The following is a 23,134-nucleotide window of genomic DNA, read 5'->3' as shown; positions in this document are numbered from 1 at the left end:
GAAGAGAGAGCTGTGGAGACATCTCTGTGCAGAGAGGGTCCTTGGAGGGAGAAGCCACAGCAAGAATAGCTGAGGATTTGAGACTTTCAGAGTCTGTCCAGACACCATCCTAAGGAGAAGATTACTGTCAGAGACTTGGCTGAGAAGTGAGACTGCCAGTGAGACCGCATGCTGTCCGAGGAGCTCCTCTTCACCCTGATGCTAACAGAGACTAAAAGGTACCCAACAGAAGTAAACGTGCACGCACCACACTGCAAGTTTTGCACCATATTGCTGGGACTGAGTAAAAAGCCTGTAGTTAGTTAGTTAGGTATAATCATCACCCCAGGCTGCAATACTGGTGAACTATCTACCTGTCTGGTAAAAGGACTAAGTCACAGAGGATTTCTACAGAGTTATATCTCCCAGAGAGGGACTTTTAAGGAAGTCTGGGAGCAACATTTAGTTTAACTTTACACTGTTTGGCTTGCAAGCTAACTAACCATTATACTTGCTTAGTTGTACTTGGTTTGGAGGGAATTTAGTAGTATTGTGATAAGATTGTAAACCCTGGTGTTACACCGCCGGATGCCTGTGTCACACACACTGAATTGTTCCTGTGTAATAGGGTAAAAACAGGTAACAGGCAGCTGCATAGGCGCAGCTTGCAGGTAGGTAAAAGCTTGGAGTATATTGAAGGCCACACTAGTGGGCACCGTGCTGTATAACACCAGGGTCCCAGCCTCTAGGCTGTGTAAATGTAATACCTGGGAGTGTTCTTTTGGACAAAAGAGGTTATCTAAACTAAGTAAAGTCCTATCTTGGTTAAATTGAATTGGACTCACTTCCTTTGTTCGTGACTTCGCTGTATCCTGGGGAGCCCACCTCGGTACACGGCTTACAACTTGGCGTAGTCGGCAGGATACAGCAACCCTCATGGACGGGAATGTGGTGGGAGAGAATCCCCTGGCACCAGCTGTGGTGGTCCAGGGTGCCCCTGCACAGCAAGCCCCAGCGCTGGTAATGCCGGCCCAAGTGGGGTACTTATCGGCCGGGGCACTAATGCAGCATCTGCCAAAGTTTGATGGTAATAATATGACGTTGCAGGACTGGACTGAAAGGGTACGAAGTATAGTTAGACTGAGCAACCTGATACCGGAACTGCGTGCAGAGATAGCATTAGGGGCCCTAGAAGGTGACGCTAGACGGACAGTGATGGTACGGCCCGAATCGGAAAGAGACACTTTAGAAAAAATATTTGCTCTGCTAGAGGGAGCTCAGGGAGGGCGTGCCAAGGTAGCGCAGTTGCGGAGCAACTTCTTCAATCGGTCACAGAGGGAGGGTGAGACTTTAACGCAATACTCTAACGCCTTACAAGAGATGCTGAATGAAGTGCAGCGACGGGACTCAGAGGCTATGGGAGCCTTCAAAGAAGTGGACCGGCTGCTACGAGATCAATTCATCCTAGGGTTATCCAATAAGTTGTTACAGGATAAACTGCAAGAGATGATCCGGGCAGATGCCAACCTGACATTCTATAATGTTTACCTGTCTGCTGTAGAGAGGGAAGAAGCGCCCGTGGCTGTGAATGTGAAGGCTGTGAGTAGCACCCAAGTGACAGGGACCCGAGGAGGTCCTGAAGACCCAGGGTCCTTAAAGGATGTAGTCCAGGCTCTACGGGCAGAAATGAGAGAACTCCGACTGGAGGTGTCCCAGATGCGAGCAGGTCAATCCATGGATCCAGAAATGACCGCATCGTCCTATTCTCCCCCGCTGAGAGTACACCGTGGCCGAGGACCCACCAACCGAGGCTCATCAGCTGGGCAGGGATCAAGGGGACCCCTCTGCTGGAGTTGCAGACAGTATGGCCATATCGCCAGAGAGTGTAAGGGGGAGGTGGAACCCGAGCCGGCTTTAAACTCCCGACCGCCGCAGTAACGGGGCGTCCTGTGGCGGTTCACCAACAATCAAGCCCCATACGTGATGAATGCGACCTATATGCTAGCAGCCCCGTTATGGAAGCTGAGCTGGAGGGCCAGAAGGTACGCTGCTTAGTTGATACTGGATCGGAGTGCACCCTGATGCCCCTGGAGTTCTTCGAGAGACACTTCGGACATATGATGGAGCCAGAGGATGGAAGTGTCATCCGGTTGATAGCTGCCAACAATGGTGCGATGGTCGTACAAGGGATCATCTGGATGCGGGTCCGGCTGTTTGGGCAAGACATTGGCAAAAAGGGGATCGTGCTGATAGACCATCCGTCCAGGAGAGGACTCGATGTGACGCTGGGCATGAACGTGCTGAGAGACCTAGATCATCACCTTTATGCAAAGGAAGGACCTAAATACTGGCAGCGGGCCACCACACATCGGCCGACTCAGAAGGTCCTACAGCAGATGGTGAGGAGCTGTAGTTTGCAGAAGAGCACCATGGCAGGGCGCTCCATTGGATACGTGAAGGTGCCGCTGAGTGCCCCAATGAAGATTCCACCGCGACAGGAAAATATTGTGATGCTTCCGGTGGGGGCTGGACGACCATTAAATGGACTAGAGGTCTTGATAGAGCCTGCCCTGCAGGGAGAAACGCAGACCCGCCCTCTGGTAGCCCGAGCACTTGCCACTGTGAAGGATGGGTGTGTGCCTATACGCTGTCTCAACGTTCTGGACAGTGAGTTGTTCGTGCCTGGGAATACCCTGCTGGCTGAAGTTCACGTGCCCGGGGGTGACATCCTTCGCCGGAAGAGCTTCACGTTGCAGCCTGATGCGAGGTCGTCTTGGACCTATGCTGTGAAGATCCAGCAAAGGCAGCCTCCAACGGCAGAGTGGAATGGCCAAGTGATCATGTCTCTGATGGGAGTAGATCGCCGGTCTCTGACCCCGGGACAACAGAAGCTTCTGGAGGACACTCTGTGGGAATTCCAGGAGGCGTTTTAAAGACACGATGAAGACTTCGGGTGTGCTACCGCCATTGAACACGAAATCCCCACTGGCGACGCTGCGCCTATTCGGGAGCGGTATAGGCAGATTCCTCCCAAGATGTATCAGGAGGTGAAAGAAATGGTGGCTAGCATGCTGGAGAATCAAGTGATCCAGGAGAGTAAGAGCCCATGGGCTGCTCCGGTGGTCTTGGTGCGGAAGAAAGACAGAAGTCTCCGTTTCTGCGTAGATTACCGGAAACTAAATGCTAAGACCGTCCGTGATGCATACCCCCTTCCACGGATTGAAGAGTCACTATCCTCCCTCGGTCATGCCAAGTATTTCTCAACGCTTGACTTGGCCAGTGGATATTGGCAAGTGCCAGTGGCCGAGAAGGACAAGGCCAAGACAGCGTTTATCTTACCCATGGGACTCTATTAGAGATGAGCGAACAGTGTTCTATCGAACTCATGTTCGATCGGATATTAGGCTGTTCGGCATGTTCGAATCGAATCGAACACCGCGTGGTAAAGTGCGCCATTACTCGATTCCCCTCCCACCTTCCCTGGCGCCTTTTTTGCTCCAATAACAGCGCAGGGTAGGTGGGACAGGAACTACGACACCGGTGACGTTGAAAAAAGTAGGCAAAACCCATTGGCTGCCGAAAACATGTGACCTCTAATTTAAAAGAACAGCGCCGCCCAGCTTCGCGTCATTCTGAGCTTGCAATTCACCGAGGACGGAGGTTTCCGTCCAGCTAGCTAGGGCTTAGATTCTGGGTAGGCAGGGACAGGCTAGGATAGGAAGGAGAAGACAACCAACAGCTCTTGTAAGAGCTAAATTCCAGGGAGAAGCTTGTCAGTGTAACGTGGCACTGACGGGCTCAATCGCCGCAACCCAGCTTTCCCAGGATCCTGAATGGAATACACTGTCAGTGTATTCCCGTATACCCGATATATACCCCGATACCCGTTCCAACGGTGTGCCCCCCCACCTTCACCCCAGAAATACCCTGCAAGTCCCCTAGCAATAGAATTGGGGCTATATACACCCACAATTTTTACTACTGGTATACAGTGCCATTGTCTGACTGGGAATTCAAAGAATATATTGGGAATACAAATACCCACATTTCTTGCTACTGCCATATAGTGCCAGTTTCTGACTGGTAATTCAAAGAATATATTGGGGTTACGTGCACCCACAATTTTTACTACTGGTATACAGTGCCATTGTCTGACTGGGAATTCAAAGAGTATATTGGGAATACAAATACCCTCATTTCTTGCTACTGCCATATAGTGCCAGTTTCTGACTGGGAATTCAAAGAATATATTGGGGTTACGTGCACCCACAATTTTTACTACTGGTATACAGTGCCATTGTCTGACTGGGAATTCAAAGAATATATTGGGGTTATAAATACCCTCATTTCTTGCTACTGCCATATAGTGCCAGTTTCTGACTGGTAATTCAAAGAATATATTGGGGTTACGTGCACCCACAATTTTTACTACTGGTATACAGTGCCATTGTCTGACTGGGAATTCAAAGAATATATTGGGAATACAAATACCCTCATTTCTTGCTACTGCCATATAGTGCCAGTTTCTGACTGGGAATTCAAAGAATATATTGGGGTTACGTGCACCCACAATTTTTACTACTGGTATACAGTGCCATTGTCTGACTGGGAATTCAAAGAATATATTGGGGTTATAAATACCCTCATTTCTTGCTACTGCCATATAGTGCCAGTTTCTGACTGGTAATTCAAAGAATATATTGGGGTTACGTGCACCCACAATTTTTACTACTGGTATACAGTGCCATTGTCTGACTGGGAATTCAAAGAGTATATTGGGAATACAAATACCCTCATTTCTTGCTACTGCCATATAGTGCCAGTTTCTGACTGGGAATTCAAAGAATATATTGGGGTTACGTGCACCCACAATTTTTACTACTGGTATACAGTGCCATTGTCTGACTGGGAATTCAAAGAATATATTGGGGTTATAAATACCCTCATTTCTTGCTACTGCCATATAGTGCCAGTTTCTGACTGGTAATTCAAAGAATATATTGGGGTTACGTGCACCCACAATTTTTACTACTGGTATACAGTGCCATTGTCTGACTGGGAATTCAAAGAGTATATTGGGAATACAAATACCCTCATTTCTTGCTACTGCCATATAGTGCCAGTGTCTGACTGGGAATTCAAAGAATATATTGGGGTTACGTGCACCCACAATTTTTACTACTGGTATACAGTGCCATTGTCTGACTGGGAATTCAAAGAATATATTGGGGTTATAAATACCCTCATTTCTTGCTACTGCCATATAGTGCCAGTTTCTGACTGGTAATTCAAAGAATATATTGGGGTTACGTGCACCCACAATTTTTACTACTGGTATACAGTGCCATTGTCTGACTGGGAATTCAAAGAGTATATTGGGAATACAAATACCCTCATTTCTTGCTACTGCCATATAGTGCCAGTTTCTGACTGGGAATTCAAAGAATATATTGGGGTTACGTGCACCCACAATTTTTACTACTGGTATACAGTGCCATTGTCTGACTGGGAATTCAAAGAATATATTGGGGTTATAAATACCCTCATTTCTTGCTACTGCCATATAGTGCCAGTTTCTGACTGGTAATTCAAAGAATATATTGGGGTTACGTGCACCCACAATTTTTACTACTGGTATACAGTGCCATTGTCTGACTGGGAATTCAAAGAGTATATTGGGAATACAAATACCCTCATTTCTTGCTACTGCCATATAGTGCCAGTTTCTGACTGGTAATTCAAAGAATATATTGGGGTTACGTGCACCCACAATTTTTACTACTGGTATACAGTGCCATTGTCTGACTGGGAATTCAAAGAATATATTGGGGTTATAAATACCCTCATTTCTTGCTACTGCCATATAGTGCCAGTTTCTGACTGGTAATTCAAAGAATATATTGGGGTTACGTGCACCCACAATTTTTACTACTGGTATACAGTGCCATTGTCTGACTGGGAATTCAAAGAGTATATTGGGAATACAAATACCCTCATTTCTTGCTACTGCCATATAGTGCCAGTTTCTGACTGGGAATTCAAAGAATATATTGGGGTTACGTGCACCCACAATTTTTACTACTGGTATACAGTGCCATTGTCTGACTGGGAATTCAAAGAATATATTGGGGTTATAAATACCCTCATTTCTTGCTACTGCCATATAGTGCCAGTTTCTGACTGGTAATTCAAAGAATATATTGGGGTTACGTGCACCCACAATTTTTACTACTGGTATACAGTGCCATTGTCTGACTGGGAATTCAAAGAGTATATTGGGAATACAAATACCCTCATTTCTTGCTACTGCCATATAGTGCCAGTTTCTGACTGGTAATTCAAAGAATATATTGGGGTTACGTGCACCCACAATTTTTACTACTGGTATACAGTGCCATTGTCTGACTGGGAATTCAAAGAATATATTGGGGTTATAAATACCCTCATTTCTTGCTACTGCCATATAGTGCCAGTTTCTGACTGGTAATTCAAAGAATATATTGGGGTTACGTGCACCCACAATTTTTACTACTGGTATACAGTGCCATTGTCTGACTGGGAATTCAAAGAGTATATTGGGAATACAAATACCCTCATTTCTTGCTACTGCCATATAGTGCCAGTGTCTGACTGGGAATTCAAAGAATATATTGGGGTTACGTGCACCCACAATTTTTACTACTGGTATACAGTGCCATTGTCTGACTGGGAATTCAAAGAATATATTGGGGTTATAAATACCCTCATTTCTTGCTACTGCCATATAGTGCCAGTTTCTGACTGGTAATTCAAAGAATATATTGGGGTTACGTGCACCCACAATTTTTACTACTGGTATACAGTGCCATTGTCTGACTGGGAATTCAAAGAATATATTGGGAATACAAATACCCTCATTTCTTGCTACTGCCATATAGTGCCAGTTTCTGACTGGGAATTCAAAGAATATATTGGGGTTACGTGCACCCACAATTTTTACTACTGGTATACAGTGCCATTGTCTGACTGGGAATTCAAAGAATATATTGGGGTTATAAATACCCTCATTTCTTGCTACTGCCATATAGTGCCAGTTTCTGACTGGTAATTCAAAGAATATATTGGGGTTACGTGCACCCACAATTTTTACTACTGGTATACAGTGCCATTGTCTGACTGGGAATTCAAAGAATATATTGGGGTTATAAATACCCTCATTTCTTGCTACTGCCATATAGTGCCAGTGTCTGACTGGGAATTCAAAGAATATATTGGGGTTACGTGCACCCACAATTTTTACTACTGGTATACAGTGCCATTGTCTGACTGGGAATTCAAAGAGTATATTGGGAATACAAATACCCTCATTTCTTGCTACTGCCATATAGTGCCAGTGTCTGACTGGGAATTCAAAGAATATATTGGGGTTACGTGCACCCACAATTTTTACTACTGGTATACAGTGCCAATTTCTAACTAGGAATTCAAAATGCGCAAGGCTCCCGGAAAGGGACGTGGACGAGGCCGTGGGCGAGGTCGGGGGAATGGTTCTGGGGAGCAAGGTAGCAGTGAAGCCACAGGGCGTCCCGTGCCTACTCCTGTGGGGCAGCAAGCATTGCGCCACTCCACAGTGCCAGGGTTGCTTGCCACATTAACTAAACTGCAGGGTACAAACCTTAGTAGGCCCGAGAACCAGGAACAGGTCTTGCAATGGCTGTCAGAGAACGCTTACAGCACATTGTCCAGCAGCCAGTCAGACTCTGCCTCCTCTCCTCCTATTACCCAACAGTCTTGTCTTCCTTCCTCCCAAAATTCCGAAGCTTTACAGAACAATAACCCAAACTGTCCCTGCTCCCCAGAGCTGTTCTCCGCTCCTTTCATTGTCCCTCAACCTGCCTCTCCACGTCACGATTCCACGAACCTAACAGAGGAGCATCTGTGTCCAGATGCTCAAACACTAGAGTCTCCTCCATCTCCGTTCGATTTGGTGGTGGATGACCAGCAACCCACCCTCATCGACGATGATGTGACGCAGTTGCCGTCAGGGCATCCAGTTGACTGGCGCATTGTGCGGGAGGAGGAGATGAGACAGGAGTTGGAAGAGGAAGTGGTGGATGATGAGGACACTGACCCGACCTGGACAGGGGGGATGTCAAGCGGGGAAAGTAGTGTGGATGTTGAGGCAGGTGCAGCACCAAAAAGGGTAGCTAGAGGCAGAGGCAGAGGTCAGCAGCTTAGGCGAAGCCAGGCCACACCCGGAATCTCCCAAGATGTTCCAGTTCGTACCCAGCCCCGAAAAACTCCCACCTCGAGGGCACGTTTCTCGAAGGTGTGGAGTTTTTTCAAGGAATGCGCCGAGGACAGATATAGTGTTGTCTGCACAATTTGCCTCTCGAAATTGATTAGGGGCTCTGAGAAGAGCAACCTGTCCACCACTTCAATGCGCCGTCATTTGGAATCCAAGCACTGGAATCAGTGGCAGGCAGCAACGGCAGGACAAAGGCCGCCTGCCGTTCACGCCACTGCCACTGCCTCTGCCACTGCCACTGCTGACTGTGCTGGCGATGCACTCCAGAGGACGAGCCAGGACACCACTTCATCTGCCTCCGCCACTTTGTTGACTTCTACCTCATCCTCCCCTGGTCCTGTCTTATCTCCTTCTCCTGCACCATCAAAGGCACCATCAGGCGTTTCTTTACAACAACCCACCATCTCTCAGACATTGGAGCGGCGGCAGAAATACACTGCTAACCACCCACACGCGCAAGCCTTGAACGCCAACATCGCTAAACTGCTGGCCCAGGAGATGTTGGCGTTCCGGCTTGTTGAAACTCCCGCCTTCCTGGACCTGATGGCAACTGCGGCACCTCGCTATGCCGTCCCTAGCCGTCACTACTTCTCCCGGTGTGCCGTCCCCGCCTTGCACCAGCACGTGTCACTCAACATCAGGCGGGCCCTTAGTTCCGCGCTTTGCACAAAGGTCCACTTGACCACCGACGCGTGGACAAGTGCATGCGGACAGGGACGCTACATTTCACTGACGGCACACTGGGTAAATGTAGTTGAGGCTGGGACTGCTTCCCAAACTGGCCCGGTGTACCTCGTCTCCCCGCCTAACATTCCTGGCAGGGACACGAGAAGAACACCCCCCTCCTCCTCCTCCTCTACCGCCTCCTCCTCCGCCACCGCCTCCTCCTCCGCCACCGCCTCCTCCTCCGCTGTTAGATTGACCCCAGCTACGAGTTGGAAACGTTGCAGCACTGGCGTTGGTAGACGTCAGCAGGCTGTGCTGAAGCTGATCAGCTTGGGGGACAGACAGCACACTGCCTCCGAGGTGAGGGATGCCCTCCTCGATGAGACGGCAATATGGTTTGAGCCGCTGCACCTGGGCCCAGGCATGGTCGTTTGTGATAACGGCCGGAACCTGGTAGCAGCTCTGGAGCTTGCCGGACTCCAACATGTTCCATGCCTGGCCCACGTCTTCAACCTAGTGGTGCAACGTTTCCTAAAGAGCTACCCCAATGTTCCAGAGCTACTGGTGAAAGTGCGGCGCATGTGCGCCCACTTTCGCAAGTCGACAGTAGCCGCTGCTAGCTTAAAATCTCTCCAGCAACGCCTGCATGTGCCACAACACCGGCTTTTGTGCGACGTCCCCACACGCTGGAACTCAACGTTTCAGATGTTGAATAGAGTGGTTGAGCAGCAGAGACCTTTGATGGAATACCAGCTACAAAACCCTAGGGTGCCACAAAGTCAGCTGCCTCAGTTTCACATCCATGAGTGGCCATGGATGAGAGACCTTTGTGACATCCTACGGGTCTTTGAGGAGTCCACAAGGAGGGTGAGCTCTGAGGATGCGATGGTGAGCCTTACAATCCCGCTCTTGTGTGTTCTGAGAGAATCCCTGATTGACATCAGGGATAACTCAGATCACACAGAGGAGTTAGGGATAGCATCCGATCCGTCACAGCTGGAGAGTAGGTCCACACATCTGTCCGCTTCACTGCGTTTAATGGAGGAGGAGGAGGAGGAGGAGGAGGAAGAAGAGTTGTCCGATGATGTGATGGTGATACAGGAGGCTTCCGGGCAACTTCGAATCGTCCCATTGTTGCAGCGCGGATGGGTAGACATGGAGGATGAGGAGGAAATGGAGATTGAACTTTCCGGTGGGGCCAGAGGAGTCATGCCAACTAACACTGTGGCAGACATGGCTGAGTTCATGTTGGGGTGCTTTACAACCGACAAGCGTATTGTCAAAATCATGGAGGACAACCAGTACTGGATCTTTGCTATCCTTGACCCCCGGTATAAAAACAACATCTCGTCTTTTATTCCGGTAGAGGGGAGGGCCAATCGCATCAATGCTTGCCACAGGCAATTGGTGCAGAATATGATGGAGATGTTTCCAGCATGTGACAGTGGCGGCAGGGAGGGCAGTTCCTCCAGTAGGCAACCAAGTTCTCACCGGTCCACACAAACGAGGGGCACACTGTCTAAGGTCTGGGACACCTTGATGGCACCCCCTCGCCAAAGTGCCGCCACGGAGGGTCCTAGTGTCACCAGGCGTGAGAAGTATAGGCGCATGTTGCGGGAATACCTTTCCGACCACAGCCCTGTCCTCTCCGACCCCTCTGCGCCCTACACGTATTGGGTGTCGAAGTTGGACCTGTGGCTTGAACTTGCCCTATATGCCTTGGAGGTGCTGTCCTGTCCTGCCGCCAGCGTCCTATCTGAGAGGGTGTTCAGTGCAGCCGGTGGCATCATCACTGACAAGCGCACCCGTCTGTCAGCTGAGAGTGCCGACCGGCTCACTTTGATAAAAATGAACCACCACTGGATAGAGCCTTCATTTTTGTGCCCACCTGTGTAAAGCACCCCAACATGAAACTCCATGTCTGTACTCAACCTCTCCAATTCCTCCGCATCCTCATACTCATCCACCATAAGCGTTGCACAATTCTGCTAATACTAGGCTCCCTCCAACATGATTTCCCCCAACTCTGCTGGTTAGAGGCTCCCTCCACCCTGATTTCCACCAACTCTGCTGGTTAGAGGCTCCCTCCACCCTGCTTTCCCACAACTCTGCTGGTTAGAGGCTCCTTCCACCATGAATTTGCCCAAACTGGGCTGTTTAGAGGCTCCCTCCACCATGAATTGGTCCAAACTGGGCTGGTTAGAGGCTCCCTCCACCATTAATTGGTCCAAACTGGGCTGGTTAGAGGCTCCCTCCACCATGAATTTGCCCAAACTGGGCTGTTTAGAGGCTCCCTCCACCATGAATTTGCCCAAACTGGGCTGTTTAGAGGCTCCCTCCACCATGAATTGGTCCAAACTGGGTTTTTTAGAGGCTCCCTCCACCATGAATTGGTCCAAACTGGGGTGGTTAGAGGCTCCCTCCACCATTAATTGGTCCAAACTGGGCTGGTTAGAGGCTCCCTCCACCATGAATTGGTCCAAACTGGGCTGGTTAGAGGCTCCCTCCACCATGAATTGGTCCAAACTGGGGTGGTTAGAGGCTCCCTCCACCATTAATTGGTCCAAACTGGGCTGGTTAGAGGCTCCCTCCACCATTAATTGGTCCAAACTGGGCTGGTTAGAGGCTCCCTCCACCATGAATTTGCCCAAACTGGGCTGTTTAGAGGCTCCCTCCACCATTAATTGGTCCAAACTGGGCTGGTTAGAGGCTCCCTCCACAATTAATTGGTCCAAACTGGGCTAATTAGAGGCTTCCTCCACCATGAATTGGTCCAAACTGGGTTTTTTAGAGGCTCCCTCCACCATGAATTTGCCCAAACTGGGCTGTTTAGAGGCTCCCTCCACCATGAATTGGTCCAAACTGGGCTGGTTAGAGGCTCCCTCCACCATGAATTTCCCAAAACTTGGCTGTTTAGAGGCTCCCTCCACCATTAATTGGTCCAAACTGGGCTGGTTAGAGGCTCCCTCCACCATGAATTGGTCCAAACTGGGGTTTTTAGAGGCTCCCTCCACCATGAATTGGTCCAAACTTGGCTGTTTAGAGGCTCCCTCCACCATGAATTGGTCCAAACTGGGGTGGTTAGAGGCTCCCTCCACCATTAATTGGTCCAAACTGGGCTGGTTAGAGGCTCCCTCCACCATTAATTGGTCCAAACTGGGCTGGTTAGAGGCTCCCTCCACCATGAATTTGCCCAAACTGGGCTGTTTAGAGGCTCCCTCCACCATGAATTTGCCCAAACTGGGCTGTTTAGAGGCTCCCTCCACCATGAATTGGTCCAAACTGGGTTTTTTAGAGGCTCCCTCCACCATGAATTGGTCCAAACTGGGGTGGTTAGAGGCTCCCTCCACCATTAATTGGTCCAAACTGGGCTGGTTAGAGGCTCCCTCCACCATTAATTGGTCCAAACTGGGCTGGTTAGAGGCTCCCTCCACCATGAATTGGTCCAAACTGGGGTGGTTAGAGGCTCCCTCCACCATTAATTGGTCCAAACTGGGCTGGTTAGAGGCTCCCTCCACCATTAATTGGTCCAAACTGGGCTGGTTAGAGGCTCCCTCCACCATGAATTTGCCCAAACTGGGCTGTTTAGAGGCTCCCTCCACCATTAATTGGTCCAAACTGGGCTGGTTAGAGGCTCCCTCCACAATTAATTGGTCCAAACTGGGCTAATTAGAGGCTCCCTCCACCATGAATTGGTCCAAACTGGGTTTTTTAGAGGCTCCCTCCACCATGAATTTGCCCAAACTGGGCTGTTTAGAGGCTCCCTCCACCATGAATTGGTCCAAACTGGGCTGGTTAGAGGCTCCCTCCACCATGAATTTCCCAAAACTTGGCTGTTTAGAGGCTCCCTCCACCATTAATTGGTCCAAACTGGGCTGGTTAGAGGCTCCCTCCACCATGAATTGGTCCAAACTGGGGTTTTTAGAGGCTCCCTCCACCATGAATTGGTCCAAACTTGGCTGTTTAGAGGCTCCCTCCACCATGAATTGGTCCAAACTGGGGTGGTTAGAGGCTCCCTCCACCATTAATTGGTCCAAACTGGGCTGGTTAGAGGCTCCCTCCACCATTAATTGGTCCAAACTGGGCTGGTTAGAGGCTCCCTCCACCATGAATTTGCCCAAACTGGGCTGTTTAGAGGCTCCCTCCACCATGAATTTGCCCAAACTGGGCTGGTTAGAGGCTCCCTCCACCATGAATTGGTCCAAACGGGTTTTTAGAGGCTCCCTTCACCATGAATTGGTCCAAACTTGGCTGTTTAGAGGCTCCCTCCACCATGAATTGGTCCAAACTGGGGTGGTTAGAGGCTCCCTCCACCATTAATTGGTCCAAACTGGGCTGGTTAGAGGCTCCCTCCACCATTAATTGGTCCAAACTGGGCTGGTTAGAGGCTCCCTCCACCATGAATTGGTCCAAACTGGGGTTTTTAGAGGCTCCCTCCACCATGAATTGGTCCAAACTTGGCTGTTTAGAGGCTCCCTCCACCATTAATTGGTCCAAACTGGGCTGGTTAGAGGCTCCCTCCACCATGAATTGGTCCAAACTGGGTTTTTTAGAGGCTCCCTCCACCATGAATTTGCCCAAACTGGGCTGTTTAGAGGCTCCCTCCACCATGAATTGGTCCAAACTGGGTTTTTTAGAGGCTCCCTCCACCATGAATTGGTCCAAACTGGGCTGGTTAGAGGCTCCCTCCACCATGAATTGGTCCAAACTGGGGTGGTTAGAGGCTCCCTCCACCATTAATTGGTCCAAACTGGGCTGGTTAGAGGCTCCCTCCACCATTAATTGGTCCAAACTGGGCTGGTTAGAGGCTCCCTCCACCATGAATTTGCCCAAACTGGGCTGTTTAGAGGCTCCCTCCACCATTAATTGGTCCAAACTGGGCTGGTTAGAGGCTCCCTCCACAATTAATTGGTCCAAACTGGGCTAATTAGAGGCTCCCTCCACCATGAATTGGTCCAAACTGGGTTTTTTAGAGGCTCCCTCCACCATGAATTTGCCCAAACTGGGCTGTTTAGAGGCTCCCTCCACCATGAATTGGTCCAAACTGGGCTGGTTAGAGGCTCCCTCCACCATGAATTTCCCAAAACTTGGCTGTTTAGAGGCTCCCTCCACCATTAATTGGTCCAAACTGGGCTGGTTAGAGGCTCCCTCCACCATGAATTGGTCCAAACTGGGCTGGTTAGAGGCTCCCTCCACCATTAATTGGTCCAAACTGGGCTGGTTAGAGACTCCCTCCACCATGAATTTGCCCAAACTGGGCTGGTTAGAGGCTCCCTCCACCATGAATTGGTCCAAACTGGGTTTTTTAGAGGCTCCCTCCACCATGAATTTGCCCAAACTGGGCTGGTTAGAGGCTCCCTCCACCATGAATTGGTCCAAACTGGGCTGGTTAGAGGCTCCCTCCACCATGAATTTGCCCAAACTGGGCTGTTTAGAGGCTCCCTCCACCATTAATTGGTCCAAACTGGGCTGGTTAGAGGCTCCCTCCACCATGAATTTGCCCAAACTGGGCTGTTTAGAGGCTCCCTCCACCATGAATTGGTCCAAACTGGGTTTTTTAGAGGCTCCCTCCACCATGAATTGGTCCAAACTGGGCTGGTTAGAGGCTCCCTCCACCATGAATTTCCCAAAACTTGGCTGTTTAGAGGCTCCCTCCACCATTAATTGGTCCAAACTGGGCTGGTTAGAGGCTCCCTCCACCATGAATTGGTCCAAACTGGGGTTTTTAGAGGCTCCCTCCACCATGAATTGGTCCAAACTTGGCTGTTTAGAGGCTCCCTCCACCATGAATTGGTCCAAACTGGGGTGGTTAGAGGCTCCCTCCACCATTAATTGGTCCAAACTGGGCTGGTTAGAGGCTCCCTCCACCATTAATTGGTCCAAACTGGGCTGGTTAGAGGCTCCCTCCACCATGAATTTGCTCAAACTGGGCTGTTTAGAGGCTCCCTCCACCATGAATTTGCCCAAACTGGGCTGGTTAGAGGCTCCCTCCACCATGAATTGGTCCAAACGGGTTTTTAGAGGCTCCCTTCACCATGAATTGGTCCAAACTTGGCTGTTTAGAGGCTCCCTCCACCATGAATTGGTCCAAACTGGGGTGGTTAGAGGCTCCATCCACCATTAATTGGTCCAAACTGGGCTGGTTAGAGGCTCCCTCCACCATTAATTGGTCCAAACTGGGCTGGTTAGAGGCTCCCTCCACCATGAATTGGTCCAAACTGGGGTTTTTAGAGGCTCCCTCCACCATGAATTGGTCCAAACTTGGCTGTTTAGAGGCTCCCTCCACCATTAATTGGTCCAAACTGGGCTGGTTAGAGGCTCCCTCCACCATGAATTGGTCCAAACTGGGTTTTTTAGAGGCTCCCTCCACCATGAATTTGCCCAAACTGGGCTGTTTAGAGGCTCCCTCCACCATGAATTGGTCCAAACTGGGTTTTTTAGAGGCTCCCTCCACCATGAATTGGTCCAAACTGGGCTGGTTAGAGGCTCCCTCCACCATGAATTGGTCCAAACTGGGGTGGTTAGAGGCTCCCTCCACCATTAATTGGTCCAAACTGGGCTGGTTAGAGGCTCCCTCCACCATTAATTGGTCCAAACTGGGCTGGTTAGAGGCTCCCTCCACCATGAATTTGCCCAAACTGGGCTGTTTAGAGGCTCCCTCCACCATTAATTGGTCCAAACTGGGCTGGTTAGAGGCTCCCTCCACAATTAATTGGTCCAAACTGGGCTAATTAGAGGCTCCCTCCACCATGAATTGGTCCAAACTGGGTTTTTTAGAGGCTCCCTCCACCATGAATTTGCCCAAACTGGGCTGTTTAGAGGCTCCCTCCACCATGAATTGGTCCAAACTGGGCTGGTTAGAGGCTCCCTCCACCATGAATTTCCCAAAACTTGGCTGTTTAGAGGCTCCCTCCACCATTAATTGGTCCAAACTGGGCTGGTTAGAGGCTCCCTCCACCATGAATTGGTCCAAACTGGGCTGGTTAGAGGCTCCCTCCACCATTAATTGGTCCAAACTGGGCTGGTTAGAGGCTCCCTCCACCATGAATTTGCCCAAACTGGGCTGGTTAGAGGCTCCCTCCACCATGAATTGGTCCAAACTGGGTTTTTTAGAGGCTCCCTCCACCATGAATTTGCCCAAACTGGGCTGGTTAGAGGCTCCCTCCACCATGAATTGGTCCAAACTGGGCTGGTTAGAGGCTCCCTCCACCATGAATTTGCCCAAACTGGGCTGTTTAGAGGCTCCCTCCACCATTAATTGGTCCAAACTGGGCTGGTTAGAGGCTCCCTCCACCATGAATTTGCCCAAACTGGGCTGTTTAGAGGCTCCCTCCACCATGAATTGGTCCAAACTGGGTTTTTTAGAGGCTCCCTCCACCATGAATTGGTCCAAACTGGGCTGGTTAGAGGCTCCCTCCACCATGAATTTCCCAAAACTTGGCTGTTTAGAGGCTCCCTCCACCATGAATTGGTCCAAACTGGGCTGGTTAGAGGCTCCCTCCACCATGAATTTCCCAAAACTTGGCTGTTTAGAGGCTCCCTCCACCATGAATTGGTCCAAACTGGGCTGGTTAGAGGCTCCCTCCACCATTAATTGGTCCAAACTGGGCTGGTTAGAGGCTCCCTCCACCATGAATTGGTCCAAACTGGGTTTTTTAGAGGCTCCCTCCACCATGAATTTGCCCAAACTGGGCTGTTTAGAGGCTCCCTCCACCATGAATTGGTTCAAACTGGGCTGGTTAGAGGCTCCCTCCACCATTAATTGGTCCAAACTGGGCTGGTTAGAGGCTCCCTCCACCATTAATTGGTCCAAACTGGGCTGGTTAGAGGCTCCCTCCACCATGAATTTGCCCAAACTGGGCTGGTTAGAGGCTCCCTCTACCATGAATTGGTCCAAACTGGGGTTTTTAGAGGCTCCCTCCACCATGAATTTGCCCAAACTGGGGTGTTTAGAGGCTCCCTCCACCATGAATTTGCCCAAACTCTGCTGGTTAGAGGCTCAATCCACCCTGATTTTCAAAACAAATGTTGGTGCCAACCTCAACTTACTACAAGGGCCAAATTCACTGCTGGTGACAAGCTCTCCTCACTGCAAGTGCCAAATACACATGTTTCAAGGTGTTTTCCTACTGTCAGAGAGGTGGTATTGAGTGTGTAAAGTGTGTAGTTGTTAGGCTGTGATGTTGGGGTAATAGAGGGTCTTTGGTGTGTTAGATGCCCCCAGACATGCTTCCCCTGCTGTCCCAGTGTCATTCCAGAGGTGTTGGCATCATTTCCTGGGGTGTCATAGTGGACTTGGTGACCCTCCAGACACGGATTTGGGTTTCCCCCTTAACGAGTATCTGTTCCCCATAGACTATAATGGGGTTCGAAACCCGTTCGAACACACGAACATTGAGCGGCTGTTCGAATCGAACCTCGAACATTTTAGTGTTCGCTCATCTCTAGACTCTATGAGTTTAACAGAATGCCTTTCGGTCTGTCCAATGCCCCAGGGACATTTCAGCGGTTGATGGAGCTCTGTTTGGGTGACCTAAACTTTGAGTCGGTATTGATATATTTGGATGACGTTGTAGTGTTTGGGTCCTCATTTGAAGATCATCTCGAAAAGCTGCGGCAGGTCCTAGGGCGATTGCGTGATCATGGGCTAAAAATCAAGCCCAAGAAGTGTCAACTATTCCAGCAGCGAATAGAGTACTTGGGACATGTAGTCACTCCGGAAGGGGTACAACCTGCGCCCAGCAAGGTGGAGGCCGTCCAGAAGTGGCCCCAACCAAGAACCCTGCGTGAAGTACAAGCCTTTCTAGGGTTGGCCGGTTATTACAGGAGATTCATACCCAAGTTCTCTCATCGGGCTGGCCCAATAAATGAACTACTGAGAGGCACAGCTGGTGGACCCAAGAATCGCCCCATTGAGTGGGGGCCACGACAGCAAGAAGTCTTTGAGGGGTTAAAGAAAGCTCTGACCAGTACCCCGATCCTGGCCTATGCACAGTTTGATAAGCCATTCCTGTTGTACACCGATGGAAGTCTACATGGTCTGGGAGCTGTGCTATCTCAAGTTCAAGATGGACGTGAGAGGGTGATTGCCTATGGCAGCCGGTCCTTAAGGGAGTCAGAGCGTAACCCCGACAACTACAGCTCCTTTAAGTTGGAGCTTTTGGCACTTGTATGGGCCATGACTGAAAGATTCACAGAGTATCTGACGGGTGCAGAAGTGATTGTGATGACGGACAATAACCCTTTAGCACACTTAGAGAACGCTAAGTTAGGTGCCCTTGAGCAGAGGTGGATGTCCCGCCTTTCCAAGTATCAATACCGTATCCAGTTCCGATCAGGGAGAGAGAATGGCAATGCTGATGCCCTCTCCCGAGTCCCTGTGGGGTTGCCAACCAAGAGTGGAGAGGAAGGGCTAGAAGACAGTGAAATCCCACACCTCGGCAGAATACCGCCATTCCAGAACATAACCCATTCAAGTGGGGTGGCTTCAGGGATGCCGATGGTGCTGGGGAAGACATTGGAAGATTGGGAAAGGGTTCAAAATAGCTGTCCGGACCTATGTAAAGTGAAAGAGTGGATCCGGACTAAGATCTGGCCACGGCCGAATGAGCGGGCTAGCTTAACCCAAGAGGGTCAGAAGTTACTGAGACAGTGGGATAAGCTGGTTGTCATCCAAGGACTCCTATGTCGGACCATATACATACAGTCAGAGCTGCAGCACCGGCAACAGATTGTCATCCCGATGTCATTGGGACCAGTAGCCGCTCAGGAAGCCCATGAGAGTGGGGCCCATTTTGGGAGTGCCAAAACGTACCAATGGCTCCAACGATTTGTGTATTGTCCAGATTTGGGAAAGATGGTGTCCAAGGCATGTCTTCAATGTCGGTCCTGCGGGCTGAGTAAAAGTCCCGAACAACGTGCCCCTGTACAAACTATTCAAACATCTGCCCCCCTGCAAATTCTAATGATTGATTATGTACAGATTGGGTACTCTACCTCAGGACATTCTTACTGTTTGGTTATGACGGACCATTTTACAAAGTATGCAGTAGCTGTACCCACCAGAGATCAGACGGCTGAATCCGCTGCCGAAGCGGTCTGCAAACACTTTATACAAGTGTTTGGGTGTCCACAGAAAATCCATTCAGATCAGGGGGCGTGCTTTCAGGGGGCTTTGATGAGTGAATTGTATCAACTCTATGGGATCGAACGTTCTCGCACGACCCCATATCATCCACAGGGGAACGGGGCATGCGAGCGGTTCAACCGCACCTTGATACAGATGTTGCGGACGCTAGAGGATAGTCAAAAAGCTCGGTGGCCAGAGTATCTACCTGAACTGATGTGGGCCTATAACAATAGAGTACACAACACCACTGGTTACTCTCCACACATGTTGATGTTTGGGAGGGCAGGTCAAGAGATTGAGGATCTCCACATGCCAGATCCAATGCAGCCTCCTCCAAGGAGCACTACTGCATGGGCGCAAGAACACAGTCGCCGACTGAGAGCAGTACATAAGGTTGTGGGCGAACGCATGAGACAAATAGTACACCCCAACCCAGGGCCGGTGCAGAGGGATGAGTACGCCCCAGGTGATCGTGTGATTGTCAGGGCCAAGAGGCCAAAGGGAAAATTGGATGGGCGGTGGGAGGCGGTACCATATGTTGTGAAGCAAAAGGTAGACCCTGATATTCCAGTGTATGAGGTAGAGCCAGTAGGGACTGGAGGACCCTCAAGGAACCTTCACCGTAACATGTTAAGACGCTGCAATTTTGAACACTCGGTGGCCGACGAGGTGGTACAGGCTCCTAGCATTGTTACCAGGGAAACCCCCTTAGACGATGAGTGGTGGGTTGTCCCTGCCCCAGCCGATCCAGGGAACCAAGTCGAGTCTAGTTTGCCACCCAGGGAGGGAGTTGTACAACCTGCAGAACAGCCATCATTGGGTGTGCCGGGTGCCCTTGATTCTGTGACTCTGCGTAGGACAGCCAGGTCCAATGCTGGGGTACCCCCACAGCGCTATGCGCAAGATGAGTTTATATGGGAAAGGTTGCCGGGGACGTCAACCTCTAGTGGGGTGGCATGTAAGAGGGTGAAACAGCCCCTGTGTAGTGAATGTGCAATGTGTAATTGAGTTGGTGTTTTCATAACCTGACATTTTGTTGTTTGACCACAAGAGGTCGCTGTTGCAAGATAACAGGTAAAAGGAAAAAGGCTGCATGCCCCTGGAAGATTGATGTGGAGACCCTGATCGTTGTAGGAAGGTTCTAGGAGCCATTTTGAGTCAGAGTGTGCTGGACTCTAGAGGAGAAGAGAGAGCTGTGGAGACATCTCTGTGCAGAGAGGGTCCTTGGAGGGAGAAGCCACAGCAAGAATAGCTGAGGATTTGAGACTTTCAGAGTCTGTCCAGACACCATCCTAAGGAGAAGATTACTGTCAGAGACTTGGCTGAGAAGTGAGACTGCCAGTGAGACCGCATGCTGTCCGAGGAGCTCCTCTTCACCCTGATGCTAACAGAGACTAAAAGGTACCCAACAGAAGTAAGCGTGCACGCACCACACTGCAAGTTTTGCACCATATTGCTGGGACTGAGTAAAAAGCCTGTAGTTAGTTAGTTAGGTATAATCATCACCCCAGGCTGCAATACTGGTGAACTATCTACCTGTCTGGTAAAAGGACTAAGTCACAGAGGATTTCTACAGAGTTATATCTCCCAGAGAGGGACTTGTAAGGAAGTCTGGGAGCAACATTTAGTTTAACTTTACACTGTTTGGCTTGCAAGCTAACTAACCATTATACTTGCTTAGTTGTACTTGGTTTGGGGGGAATTTAGTAGTATTGTGATAAGATTGTAAACCCTGGTGTTACACCGCCGGATGCCTGTGTCACACACACTGAATTGTTCCTGTGTAATAGGGTAATAACAGGTAACAGGCAGCTGCATAGGCGCAGCTTGCAGGTAGGTAAAAGCTTGGAGTATATTGAAGGCCACACTAGTGGGCACCGTGCTGTATAACACCAGGGTCCCAGCCTCTAGGCTGTGTAAATGTAATACCTGGGAGTGTTCTTTTGGACAAAAGAGGTTATCTAAACTAAGTAAAGTCCTATCTTGGTTAAATTGAATTGGACTCACTTCCTTTGTTCGTGACTTCGCTGTATCCTGGGGAGCCCACCTCGGTACACGGCTTACAAGCATATGACACCAAAACACAGTACTAAGGCCTGGTTCACATCTGCATTCGGTATTTCGGTTGGGGAGTCTGCTTGGGAATCCCCTGAATGGAATATTGAATGTATTGACAAGCGGTGAGCTTATGAAAGCACACAGACTCCATAGACTATAATGGGGTCCATATGGTTTCCGCACCAGTCATGTGGAGAGAAAAGTACATCATGAACTATCTTCCTCTCTGAATGACTTGTGCGGACACTGTGTGAAAAACACACCAACCCCATTATAGTCTATGGAGTCCATGTGCTTTCCTTTGCTCACCGGTGATCAATGTGTTTGGTATTCCATTCGGGGAGTTCGCAAGCAGACTCCCCAAATGAAATACCGAATGCAGATCTGAACCAGGCCTAAGTCAGCAGACAGTACCTCAAGTGAAGCTGACAGAGTTGGTGCACAACAATAGACAAGCCAGGACCAGATGGCTGCAAAGTGGCAATAATGGTGGACAGGCATTTGGTCCAGAAAGGTAATCAAGATCCGGAGACAAACCTGGCCAGAAACTAGCTAGCTGGATTAAACCCGAAAATCTTATTGCTTAGGCCTAGATCAATGGTAGGCGGATGCTTAATGGGCTCGTTCCATTTAATGACTAAAGGGTCACCGGTAAATGGCCTAATTTTAAACCAAATTTTGAAATTAAATAACTAAGAATATTTTTTTTTTTTAAAATCCATTTCACTATCTATATTTAGCTTGAAAACCTAAATCTTGTAATTTTCTTGCCAGTTCTGTGTTTTGGACCAAAACTTTGATCGGGGTCTATACTATATTATGCTGATCCAGAAGTAAAAATTGCCTTAAAAATCATGTTTGGCACTCTAAGGGTATGTTTACATGTGAGTCGCAACTCGAGACTCCCTGCCAATGTAGTATTTGGTTACAGGAGTAAGGAAAAAATGCTTATGGCGGAATATGAAGAGGAATTCTTCGCTTTCCACCATGTAAACATACCCTGAGGCCCCACGTTACGGAAATGCAGCTTTTTTGGATTCAGCTTTTGCTGCAGTTTTTTGAGCCAAAGACAAGAATGGCTACAAAAGGTATGGGGACTTTATAGGGAACTTCTTATACTTCTTTCTCCCTTCTGCTAAATCCACTTCTGGCTTTGGCTCAAAACACTGCAACAAAATCTTCAACAACAAAAACTGCGTTTCGTGGGGCAGTAGTAGATAGTGGTAACAAATGGCCGGTATACAGTATATTCACTGTCAGATTTTTTTTATGCTTTTCCAAATACATATTGCTCATTGGAAGAGGCAATGGCTTTTACAAATGCTCCAAAAACTACTTTTTTTTTTTTTTGGGGGGGGGGGATAGTAAAAGGTTTGGTCTTTGGAAAGTGAAGACTTTCTTTCTTTCTTTCTTTCTTTCTTTCTTTCTTTCTTTCTTTCTTTCTTTCTTTCTTTCTTTCTTTTCTATTCTTACTATTATTCAGTTTTGAAAAATAAAGTATGGCGGTATATTCTTGTATTTTACATTTGAAATATAATACACAAACCCTCTACAATACCTTTCCGTGAGTCATGATATACAAAATAGTTTATCTATTAAGTCAATGACTTTGTCGCACTGAAGAGCTGGATTTCCTCAATGGTATAATAAGCTATCAACAAACTAATTCAGTACCTGCTGATCAGATTTATTAAAGGCATTTCAATGCGATATCGAAGTTTCTGCCACCAGATGGCTCATATTAAAATTATGTGATGCCATTTGTTAATACAGAACTAATGCCTTACATTATGAATCAGCAGGCATCGACAGACAAGCTGGTGTCTGCTACATCTGTATTATAACAGATAATATTCACAGATGAAATTATCCTCTAAATATCTGAACCGGATTGCACAGATCATTTTCGGTGGCAGTTCCAAAATTCTGAATTTCCTCCAATAGAAATGTATTGCAGATTGCGGAGTTTCATCCTATTATCAGTCTGCACATTTCTACTCAGTAATGGTATCAAC

This window comes from Leptodactylus fuscus, chromosome 4, assembly GCF_031893055.1.
Source record: "Leptodactylus fuscus isolate aLepFus1 chromosome 4, aLepFus1.hap2, whole genome shotgun sequence".
In the NCBI taxonomy this organism is placed as follows: Eukaryota; Metazoa; Chordata; class Amphibia; order Anura; family Leptodactylidae; genus Leptodactylus; species Leptodactylus fuscus.
Note: the sequence above shows the minus strand (reverse complement) of the source record.